At 48.4% G+C, this 12079-nt stretch overlaps 1 pseudogene; it reads right to left on the bottom strand.

Moving 5' to 3' along the window:
- Positions 1-385: 385 nt before the first annotated feature.
- On the bottom strand, positions 386-2732 carry LOC146180224 (uncharacterized; annotated as a pseudogene).
- Between the last annotated feature and the right edge of the window lie 9347 nt (positions 2733-12079).

Below are 12079 nucleotides of genomic sequence, written 5' to 3'. Positions count from 1 at the left end.
TGTCGCGGCGTTGAGGGAAGGCGTAGGTCAGAGGTTTGTGTTCGGTGTAGATAGTGCAGTGCTGTGCTTCGAGAATGTGGCGAAGGTGTTGAACTACCAGAAGTTCTCTGTAGTAAGCTGGCGAACTCGACGGGGCGGGGGCCGTGGTTTCATTCGTGGGACTAGCCGCAGAAGGGTCGTTTTCCGTGCTTGGAGTTTCTTCGAGAAGAACGCCAGGGGATGTCAGGTACTGTCTACGCATTGCATAAGGGCGGCGCCCACGGCGAAGTTAGAGGCATTCGTGAAGAGCCCCAAGAGAGCGTCTGGCACCGGATGGGAGAAAATTGGGGCGGTGCAGAGAGCAGCTTTGCATTCTTCGAAAAGTGGCGTTAAAGCTGGTGTCCACGTGACGTTGGTTTTCTCGCAGACCTGACAAGGCATCATGAAGGGGAGCCGGTAGTTGGCTGCATGTGTCAAGAAACGCCCGTAAAAGTTGAGCATGCCAAGGAAACGGCGAAGGTCTTTAGTGGTAGAGGGTTGGGCGTAATTTTGCAGGTTCGAAATGCATTGAGGCAGAGGTCGAATTCCCTCAGATGAAACTTCATGGCCGAGGAATATGACGGCTAAAGCACAGAGCATGCTCTTTGGGACGTTAACGAGTAAGCCGTGGTCACCGAGGCGTTGGAAAAGCAGACGAAGGTGCGTGTGGTGTTCGTTGGCTTTGCGGGAAAAGACTAATATGTCGTCAAGGTAGACGAAGCAGAAGTCGAGGCCGCGGACGACTTCGTCGATGAAGCGTTGAAAGGTTTGTCCAGTGTTCCTCAGGCCAAAGCGCATGAAGGGAAACTCAAATAAGGCTAAAGGGGTAATGATTGCAGTTTTCGGGACATCGTCCAGTTTGATGGGCATTTGCGTGTAGGCCTTCACCTAGCACGGAGAGAACGTGGCAGCCATAAATACGATGGGCGAAGTCCTGTATGTGGTGAACGGGGTACCTGTCCGGAATGATGCGGGCATTGAGGGCACGGTAGTCCCCCCACTGCAGCCAGCCTTCGGTCGTCTTCAGGACGAGGTGAAGTGGCGAGGCCCTTAGACCATCGGAGCGGAGGGCGATTCCCTCACGGAGCATGGCTTCGAACTCTGCTTTGGCTATGCCCATGCGGTCTGTGGCAAGGCGACGGGAGCGGCAGAAAGACGGAGCGGCCTGGGGTGGTCTGGATTTAGTGCACACGTGGCAGCTCACGTGGCAGTGCAACTCCGTGGCAACCCTCTAGGGCGCGTCAAACCGGGAAATTTGGCGAGGATGGCGTGGCACAGTGAATGATTTTCAAAACCAATTACTTTGATGCCAGGCTGGTGGGTAGGCGTTCATTGTCCTGGCGAAGAATGTCCCGTTGTAGCGTCGATGAGACGGTCGTAGCGGCAGTCCGGAAGAAGGGGTTAGTGCGCCAAAACATCTGAACAGATGATTGGCTCGATGACGTCAGCGATGACAAAATTTCAATGAAAGCCACTGCGTAGGCTTTTAAACTGAACGTGCAGGCCGAGTGAGCTGCAAGTCTTGATTGTGGACCGGTTTGCAGCGTTCTGCTCGAACAACTTAGGAGAACGGGTACCTTGAAGGAGGGCTTGTGGGTAGCAGCAGATGTCGGAACCGCTGTCGACAAGGAACCGCTGCTTTGTAATTTGATCGGTGACGAAGATGCGACAGCCTCCAGGTTGGCAGCTCGCAGCCATCTCTACGAGCCGCCGTTCGCGTTTTCCTTATGCCCAGCGGAGCAGGGTGGTCGACATTGTCGTGCTCTGTCTCCGAAGCGTCGATGGTAGTAGCACCGGCCGTCGTCCCCTGGCTGCTTCGACGGAGTGGTATTACGGTCACGGCTTTGCGGGTGACTCGTCGGCAAGTGTTGATCCAGGCGCCGTTGAAGGGAGCTAAGCTGTAGACTAATATCTTCGATACGGTGCGCAAGGTCTGTGGTGTTCAGTGGTGCGGCGACAGCCTGAACGGTGGGCGACAACTGCGGCACAGATACCTCGATGAAGCGATCTCGGCAAGTTGGTCAAGAGGTAGCGTAAGCTGAGCCTGCAGAATTGCCTGGACGTGCGGTGGAAGTCGTTGAAGCCAAAGTGCTCGCCGTAAGGAATCCTGGACTTCCATGTTGGCGGCGAAAGCACGCATGTGGCGGAGGAGCTGCAAAGGCTGGCGCTCGGCAAGTTCTGCCGACTGTAGTTGTCGCACCTTCTGGTCTTCGGAGAGTGACAAGCGGCGGGTGATTTCAGTCTTGAGGTATTCGATAAGGTTGGCCGTTGGTGGGTTGACAAGAATATCCGGGACCTCGTTGGCGTAGTGGGAATCGAGATGGGAGACGACATAATCGTTGCGGGTTCGGTCTGGCGGGATGTGTGCAAAGAAGAACTGGGCCTCGACTTGGGCGAACCACACCTTGGGTGAGTCAGGCCAAAAGGCGGAAGCTTGACAGCGACAAGGCAGACGGCGTGTGGGGGAACGTGCCGGATGCCTTCTGCGGGGGTTCTGACGTCCTCAGTGGAGCCGGCAGGATGCTGCTGCACGGAAACGTTGAATTGACCGTGCTGTTCGTCAAGCAGTTGCTGTTGCTCGTCCATGGCGATGCTTAATTTTCGTTGTCCGGGTCACCAGATGTAGGACGTCGTTTCTGTCGAAGGACGAATCCCAACATATAAACTTAACGAATGTTTATTGATAACAGTGGTAGCGGACGAGCATACTGACGCCATACTAGTCTCCGAAGCGGAATGGAAAAAGCCGTCTTTCCAGCCGGGCAGCCTGTTTTTGTAGCCGCCGTCGGTGAAGCATGCCTCGGGTGACGCAGCGGTGGCGCTGTGTTTTATCGATAAGGCAGTCCAGCGTGTGTGGCGGGTTACGCTTGGACGGATGATAACAAATCTGAGGCTACTCGGCAATATGTGCAGTGTGTGTCGCCCCACCTCATCAGCGCCTTGTAGGGACACTTTCTACTGTAAAAAAAAAAAAGATATTGCGCCACCGACGTTCCCCAGCAAGAAAATGGATTTTGCGATTTTCGGTCAAGGTCAATTCAAATGGTCGTGCAACTTGGAAGAAAACGCGTGCAGCTGCCTATTGCCAGCGGCATCAACGCGATGATGAGGGCTCATGCGAACTGTAAGGCAAATTACTAAAGCACAGAAAATAAGATCTGCCAGAACTCCAAAGAACTAGAAAGTAAACATAATATTCGGGCTCAGGAATGAATGCAGTTTTTGTTTCTTGCGTAAGAAAAAACGTGCCACATTTATAATAATATTTTAATTTGTTTCTAACGGCCTCTCTCGGCCATTTAGTATCCACTGCGTAGTTGCCCAAAGCTTAGATATGGCTCAGACAAAAGGACGGCGTGATGTTGGGCTAGTCGGTTCATGGTTATAACAAAACAAAACTGCGCGAAGGAAACGGTACAAGAAAGCACGAATACACACACACAAAACGCAGTACTTCCAACTGACTTTATTTAGCGAAAGCAGAATGCTTATAAAGGTTATCACAAAAAAACGAAGAGATAAGAAAAAGCAACGTGCGCACGGCCAAAACAGTGTCAACAAGACCACGTGTGGTTACGACCCATGGAAAGCTCGGATGTGACCACCTAAAAAGTTATTCTTTTGCCTTGAAAGAGATAAAGAAGGCGCGCTAACGCACTTATCGCCCATTTTTGAGATGAAGAAGAGGACACAGCGCTGCTGTGTCTTCCTCTTGTTCCGTCCGTCTTTGCGCTGTAATAATGAACGAAAGATGAAAAAAGCCTATATAACTTCTCTTTCGGTTTTTGTTTTAGCCTTAGAAAGGAACTTTGTTTTTTCTTTTTCCAGGAAAGGAGAACAATTTTTGGTGTCGAAGCTCTTACAATGCAAGGGCAGATTGCTGCTAGTGCCGCTGCTGATGGATCGCCTATGTTCCAAGGCGCGTTCATTAAAACAACGGCCAGTCTGGCCTATGTAGGAACGACCGCATGACAAAGGAAATTCATAAATAAGTGCGGAAACAGATTTCGTGAACTTGCTCTGGTCAAGTGGTTGATTCTTTTCTCGTACCAGTCAGTAGAGGGCACACTTTTTTCAGTTTGCAGGGTGCCGAAAAAACAACGCGAATCCCATACCTTTCCGCTACCTTCTTGATGTTATGGGAAAGGCAATGAAAATACGGCATGAGAAATGGAGGCTTGGATTCCGAGCATCCTTTTTCTTGTTCAGGTGACGATTTTAGCCTTTGAAACAGGCTTTCGCAGGTGCTGAGGAGGAGATGACGGGGATAGCCAGCAGAAAGAAGACGATCAACTTGACACTGAAAACTGGATGAAATGGTGTGGGTACAGGATTTCTGCAGGGCAGATAGGCAGGCAGACATGATGATGCCATGTTTTACTAGTTTTGAATGAGCGCTTTTAAAGGGTAGAAGACTTTTGTTAGACCTTGGGATATACGACCAGCAAACGTGGTCAGCAGTGAAGAGGAGATTTATGTCTAAAAACTGAATACGGTTGTCCCTTGTCAATTCATGAGTAAAGATCAAGCCTTGCCCCTCTGAGGAGAAGGCGGTTATAATGTTAGTGACAGCTCTGTCAAGGTCATAGTTAGAAGAATTGTCTAAAAACACTTAAAAGTCATCGACATAATTAAATACACGTGATGCAGGGTGCTTTGAAAGCTCTTTTTCTAGGCGTCTGTCTAAAAAAGCCATAAAAACGTCACACAGCACTGGAGCCACAGAAGACCCAATGCAAATTCCGGACTTTTGAACATAAAAGCGTCCGTCGTAATAGGTGGCTGGGGAACTCAAGTAAAACTTTAAAAGCTCTAAAACCTTCTCAGTACTGATGCCAGCCATATTACGGAAACCTAGTTCACCATATTCTTCCATACAATCCCTAACAGCAGTGTACATTCCCCCATGCGATACAGAATAAAAAAGATCTTGTACATCAACAGAAATGGCTGTGGAAGCGGAAGACATTCCCTGTTCCAGAGCCAGTGCCAGGTCCTTGGCGCCACAGATGAGGAACGGATCATGTCCCAGAACTTGGTTGAGGTGGCATTTAAGGAGGAGATAACAGGACGCTGCCAACTGTCTCTCTCGGACACTATCGCACGTAGCGGAGAGTCCAGCTTGTGCGTTTTGCCAGTGAAGAAAATTTTCAGAGAATCTCTGTCTGCTTTTAACACCGAGTTTTTTTACAGCGCCCAGATTCATCTTGTTCAGCAGCTTGATAGCTAGATTCCGTTGGGTCGAAGCACGGAAATCCACAGGTTTAAAATTCTTTAGCACTGCTTCTCGGGCCTTTTCTTCAAACATGCCTTGCGGCATGACAACGAAGCCGACCTCCTTGTCAGCCTCCACAATGGATAGTCCGTGCTCTTTAAGATACGAGACCGTTTTCTTCATCGGGGCTTTTGTAGAAGAAAGGTGGCTTACATTGCGTAGAAGGCAGTCAACGCTGTCACTCACGACACGTTCCCTCGTCTGATCAGTGGCGTGAGAACAGACGCGTCGCACTGTGGCAAGAAGCTCTGAACGTCCAAACTGAGGTTCGAAGCAGAACTTCGGCCCCCTCTGTAGAGTTTGCTTTACAGGCCCAAGGAGGATAACGTTTCCCAGGACAGTGACAGTGTTCTCCGTAGATGATGGGCGTCGAGAGAGAGGCGCATCCTCTGCCATAGAAACTCTGTTGTTTGAGCAGCGAGTCGAAGATATTCTTGAAGATGCCTAACCGCAACCCATTCGTCCAGTCCTTCAAAGATGACAACCTTCAGCCAGTCCGTGAAATGCCTGACTCTCCTCCAGGATTCCAATTTCATAATCTTGCATATTCGGCGAACATGTCCCGAGGAAGGACCCGGGATGCCAAAGAGCCTCTGGATTTCGGGTGGCACAATCTTTCGCTTCAAGCAGTAGCCCAAGACTCTTGACTGGCATGTAGACAGAGCAATGAGGTTGACATAGGTGGTTGCCATTTGTCCCTTGTTGATAGGAGGAGTGCTAGTGGTAGAGCCCAGAGTAGAAGAAATGTAATCCAGTAAGACGTGATGTTGGGCTAGTCGGTTCATGGTTATAACAAAACAGAACTGCGCGAAGGAAACGGGGAAAGAAGGCACGAATACACACACACACACGTGTTCTCCTTTCCTGAAAAAAAAAACAGTTCCTTTCTAAGGCTAAAACAAAACCCGAAAGAGAAGTTATCGAGGCTTTTTTCATCTCAAAAATGGGCGATAAGTGCGTTAGCGCGCCTTCTTTATCTCTTTCAAGGCAAGAGATTAACTTCTTAGATGGTCACATCCGAGCTTTCCATAGGTCGTAACCACACGTGGTCTCGTTGAAACTGTCATTGCCGTGCGCACGTTGCTTTTTCTTGTCTCTTCGTTTTTTGTGATAACCTTTACAAGCATTCTGCTTTCGCTTAATCAAGTCTGTTGCAAGTCCGCGCTTTGTGTGTGTGTATTCGTGCCTTCTTGTCCCGTTTCCTTCGCGCAGTTCTGTTTTGTTATAATCAGACCAAAGCTGTTTTGATCCGCGGAATGGGTGCGTCATCGGCCCCGGTTCAACGTTCATCGTTGTGTGCTGCGTACAGAGTGGGTTATCTGTACCAAACAGTCAGTATTTCACTCTGCTGGTTGTGGTAGAGCTTTACAGCAAGACGAACACTGTGTGTGTTCGATGAGAAACTGATTGCCGCTGCATGTGCGCATTTCCGGACGATGGGAAAATGCTGCGTCAAAGTTCGGCGGCTTAGCTCGGCCTCCCAGGCACGTCGCAAAAGTGGTGGCTTGTTTTACAGATACATGTCTGCATGAGCGGCGTATCGCTGCATGTTTTAATTGAACGGTGAAGGTGAAATTTTATTGCCCCCAAGACGCTTGTCGCATTGCGCAAAGCCTTCCGTTCCGCTCCCTTTGCTGCGTGTTTTGCTTACTGCGTCGTATTACCGCACCAACGTTCGCTGAATGTGATTTAGCTGTTATCATAGGGATGTTCCTTTTGTCAATGGGATCTTTCTCATGAACATGTTAAATGCTTAAGTTGTAAATGTGCAGCCTCATATAGACTCCTCTCAGTGGCAAATGAAGCGAGAGTAAAATAATGGAATCGTGAACAGGGCGAGATTTATTGGAGCGAAGCTATATCGTAGATATTTTCACTTCTCAGACGCATTAACTTCTAAATACTAGCAATCCCAATTTGATTTGCTTACCTAAGCTCTTACAGGTTGGTGTTCTAGCGCTAGCGTTAGTTATTCCGTTCGTTTGTTTTTTGTTCTTTGACACTGATATGTACTTTGTTTGTTAGCAAGATCTTTTACTTTCTTATAATCTGCATAGTTTTATAGTTCTGCATAAACAAAGTAACAAAATTCCCATAAAGAAAGGTGTTAGGCAAGGAGACACAATCTCCCCAGTACTATTCACAGCTTGCTTAGATGAAGTATTCAGAGATTTGGAATGGGAGTAGTTAGGGACAAGGGTAGATGGAGAATACCTCAGTAATCTGCGATTTGCTGATGACATTGCCTTGCTTAGCAACTTCGGGGATGAACTGTAAATAATGATTGGTGACCTAGACAGGAAAAGTAGAAAGGTAGGCTTGAAAATCAATATGCAGAAGACTAAGGTAATGTTCAACAGCCTCGGGAAGGAACAGCAGTTTACATTAGGTAGCGAAGCACTGGAAGTAGTCGGCGAATATGTCTACTTAGGACAGGTAGTAACCGCAGATCCGGATCATGAAAAGGAAATAACAAGAAGAATAAGATTGGGATGGAGCACATTTGGCAAGAACTCACAGATTACGACTAGCAGCTTGCCGGTATCGCTCAAGAAGAAAGTATACAACAGTTGCATCTTACCTGTACTCACCTATGGTGCTGAAACGTTGAGGCTAACCGAGAGGGTTCTACTTAAGTTGAGGACAACTCAGAGGGCTATGGAACGAAACATGGTAGGGGTAACATTAAGAGATAGGAAGCATACGGAGCGGGTCAGAGAAATAACTCAAGTTATCGACATTCTAGTGGAAATTAAGAAGAAATGGCCATGGGCAGGACATGTAGTGCGAAGAGAGGATAACCGATGGTCGCTTAGGGTAACAAACTGGATTCCAAGGGAAGGAAAGCGTAGCAGGGGGCGGCAGAAAGTTAGGTGGGCGGATGAGGTTAAGTTCGCAGGGGTCAAGTGGATGCAGCTAGCACAGAACCGGGTTAAGTGGAGAAATATGAGAGAGGCCTTCGCCCTGCAGTGGGTATAGTCAGGCTGATGATGATAATGATGAATCTCACCGCGTCTCGTTTGGAGACCTACGCTCAGGTCATTTTGTTATCACGAGGATTTCATGAAGACCGTGACGAATGAGCAGTGGTCGCTTTCCTACACTTAAAATTTTGCATTGTCGTGAAGCGTCTATGTAAGTAATCGTGAATTAATAAAGCTTGGCACAGCTTCACTCATTTATGCCCTTAGTGAAATCCCTCAAGCCATATGATTCTATCCATGTGCCGAATTCACTTGAAGGCCCTTGTTCACAAACATGCCCGAAGAAGTAATCCTCAGAATGCGTTTACATGATGCGCGACGAAAGACTAGGCTAACGATGACGGAGGCAGAACGATGCTATGATAAGGTGGTTAAAGATGCTGTAAAATTTCAGTTAACGTAAAACTTGACAGCAGAAATCCATGTCAAGTAAAGTTGGCTGAACAGTTACGGTGTCCATTTTTCTGCCTTATCCGAGCATCGTTCTGCCTCCGTCGTTGTTGGCCTTGTTTTTCGTTCATAAGTAAAAAGACAATCAAATTCCCCGCAAAAATACGTCACTGTGACGTCACAAGCAACGTCACGTATTTGTTTTGCCTCACAGTTCGCAGGAGGCGCTGGGAAACTAAAGCCTCGCTCAGAGTCGACACGTAGGCTTCTATGAGAGTTACGCTACCATACAAATTCTACCATGGTTTCGGTCCTTTGATTTATACGAAGGTATTTACGGTTTGGCATTTTGCGCGGCACAAACAAGTAAGGTTCGCTGTAAAACTTACAACGACACAAAAGTTACCGTTTTACGCAAGCTCTGTGATAAAAATGCAAAATACTGTACATGGCTGTTTGAATTAGTCAGAGCGAACATAAATTAAAGAATCAAAATTCCTGGGGATCTGGAATCTTTGGTGCAATTGTAAGTAAATTGTAAAAACATTAGCTGGGGTTTAGCTTCAGTTAAGCCCGGTAGGTTGAGAAAGCAATAATAGCATGGCTGCGCTATAATTCCGTTGCCGTTCTTCTGCCTCCTGGACGCGTCGCTGCCCCCTAATTGCATTCATTCTTACGTTCTTGACTGCTGAGTGAACACGTCGACAGAGAGCCTTCACTGTTCAAAGCATCCGTTACATTCCATTCGGAGTCGTCACCGGTTGAGGACGATTCAAGAGAAGCGCGACGCGCTCGTCTAGCTGCACATTAAGCGCGCCGTCGAGCGAGACGCTGTTCCCGTTCTTCATCTGTCTCTGTAGCCTGCTGTAGTTTCCTGGCTTCATCGAGACGGCGTGTTTATAAAAAGTTTTATTAGACATTTACATTGACGTGCGTGATGACAAAGGACCAAAACAGAAAACGTACCTGCTTAAGAACAGGAGACGCTGCTCATAACATACCTCATGCCAAGAAAACACATCACAATTTACTATTTACATTCGCGGAAAAATAATTGACTGCTAGTAATGATGATATATATAATTTCGAATGACAATGCAAATGAAATTATACACAGTGTACAATAATCTGACAAATAAATATAGGTACAAACGTATACAGTAATCGCATGCACAGTGTGTATTACAGATGTGTTTTGGGACGTATACAGCTGTGAATTCACATAAATATTTACAGTATATTACAGGCACCAAGGTGGGTTAAAAACGACCCGGACACGTCCATCCGACACGGAAACAAAAGGGCAAGACCATTTTTGAAAGAAACTCTCGCTCCCCAAGGTAGAAAAGTTCCACAGCCAGAAAGCTTACGATCTCCTTTCGTTGACGAGTCAGGACAGGAAAAAGCGCACGTCGGCGCCGGTTCGATGCGACAGCCTCACAACGTTTGCGCCACAACGCGAAAGCGCCAGCTACAAACAGCAATCGTGCAAAGCGACAGCGAGGACATCTACCATTTATCTGAAATCGGTTAATACCTAGACTTCTGAAACCGGCATGAACTGCCCTCCAAAAACACTAGCAACGACGCATTGCTGGGCCATGTGATGATTTAATTCTTGACATGGCCAGTTGGGGCACTGCGCTGTCCGTATAATGCCCCATCCTTGCAGCCGATCTCGTGTAGGCAAAACCCCCCCACTCCAAAATCCACATAAATTAACGTAAATGCCCTTTCAGAAACGACGCTGTGAGTGGTAACCAACTGTCACGAAATGGCGCACATTTTTATCAAGCCGGCGCAGCGCGAGGCCGTGCGGCGCCGCATGGAGGCTTCCACAATGTTCGAGAAAAACCTCCTTCCCAGCGCGAGAGAGCGCGTAGCTTTGTACGCGTCACCGTCGCCCTCTTTTCCATTGCCAGGGTAGGACGGTGGTTTATCAGTCTAGAATATGCCAGAGATCTCCAGAATTTTCTACGGGTCCTAGCCAATGACGACGCGCGGCTCGACGGGAGGAAAAGGGAGCGCGCTATCCAGCGAAGGTAAGTGTGTGTGCGCGCTAGCTTTGCGTGTTAACAGACAGACGCGGCGCGCCCTATTTATAGAGACCGCGCCGCTTGCGTAGTCAGTCAGTCAGCCAGTGTATGCGAATTGTTCGCTAGTGCTTCGGCTGGACTCCCGGAGATCACCTGCTGCTGGCAAGCCCACGGACCTGCGAGGGAGCGGCCCTCGTCTTGTATGGCGGCCACATCGTGACTCTCGAGGCTTCGGACTGCAACAGTGCCCGGTGAACAATTTGGTGTTTGTTGTGTGAATCTCGTGTTTGTTCTGTGTAGTAAAGCCTTTGTGTTATTGAATACCTCTGTTGTTGCATGGTTAGCGTTTGTTATTCTGTGAACCTCTTGTTTGTGCAATTTTAGTGTTTGCGTGTTTTTCTGTATCGTCTCTTGCTGTGCATAAAGTTTGTTTTGTTTGTTACTTCTGACTCCGAACCTCACTCTGGCTTGAACCAGTGACAGCTGGGCACCAAACGGCCACCCCCTTCTGTCACTACAAGGTAGTTGAATTCCGGCTGAGCTTGCCACGCAGGTCGAGGGCATCTCCTTTGTGACCGAAACAGCTACCCCCATTCACTCTAAGGGTGTCTGGGAGTGTGCGCACCGTTAAGGGCGCATCGTTAATAATTCACCTAATTATTAAAGGGTGAAACCAACAAATGGAATGCGCCCTTCGCCTACGTTCCGCAGGCACCAGTGGAAGATGTAACGTTCCTATTGACTCCACTACTCTGTTCGCCGAAATGTCTACGTCAGGACTCACATGGCTGACGTGGCGACGAAATGCCACCATAAATGAATAAAAAACAGGCATCCGGAAAGCCTGAGGTCCCCTGTTGAGCGGTATGTCAGGGACAAGTTCCCTCACACTTGTCCCTAAAAGATAGAAGGCAAGCACCCGTGCCGGGCACTCATCACCCTGCAGCAAAGGAAGAAGGAACAGAGCCAGCAGCCAACAGCATACAGGCAAAGAAGGGAAGGCAAACCCACCCTTCGAACGTGGCTGGCCGAGTGCCGCACGGCATACTAGTTCCGTGCGACCTGCCCCAAAACATTCCGTGCGACCTGCCCAAAGGGAACGAAAAATTCTCAGAGGTGGATGTGTTACATGTGCGAGGTACCATATTCGCCCACAGAATACAGTGTGGACAGGGCAGCGTTTCTCTAATATGGGTAGTTCAAGGGCACTGGCTGCAGTCACTTTTCGGCGCACCTCGTTAAAGACGGAAGTCCAAACCGAAGCTGAGATCCCACGTCTCAAAATCAATGCCAAGTATGCGGATGGAGTCGCTGTGGGTAATTGGTAGGGCACCATTAGGGCGCGCTTCTGGCCTGCCAATTAAAAAATATTTACT

This window comes from Amblyomma maculatum, chromosome 9, assembly GCF_055883805.1.
Source record: "Amblyomma maculatum isolate TAMU_Amacu chromosome 9, ASM5588380v1, whole genome shotgun sequence".
Classification (NCBI taxonomy): Eukaryota; Metazoa; Arthropoda; class Arachnida; order Ixodida; family Ixodidae; genus Amblyomma; species Amblyomma maculatum.
This window is presented reverse-complemented; position numbering and strand designations above follow the sequence as displayed.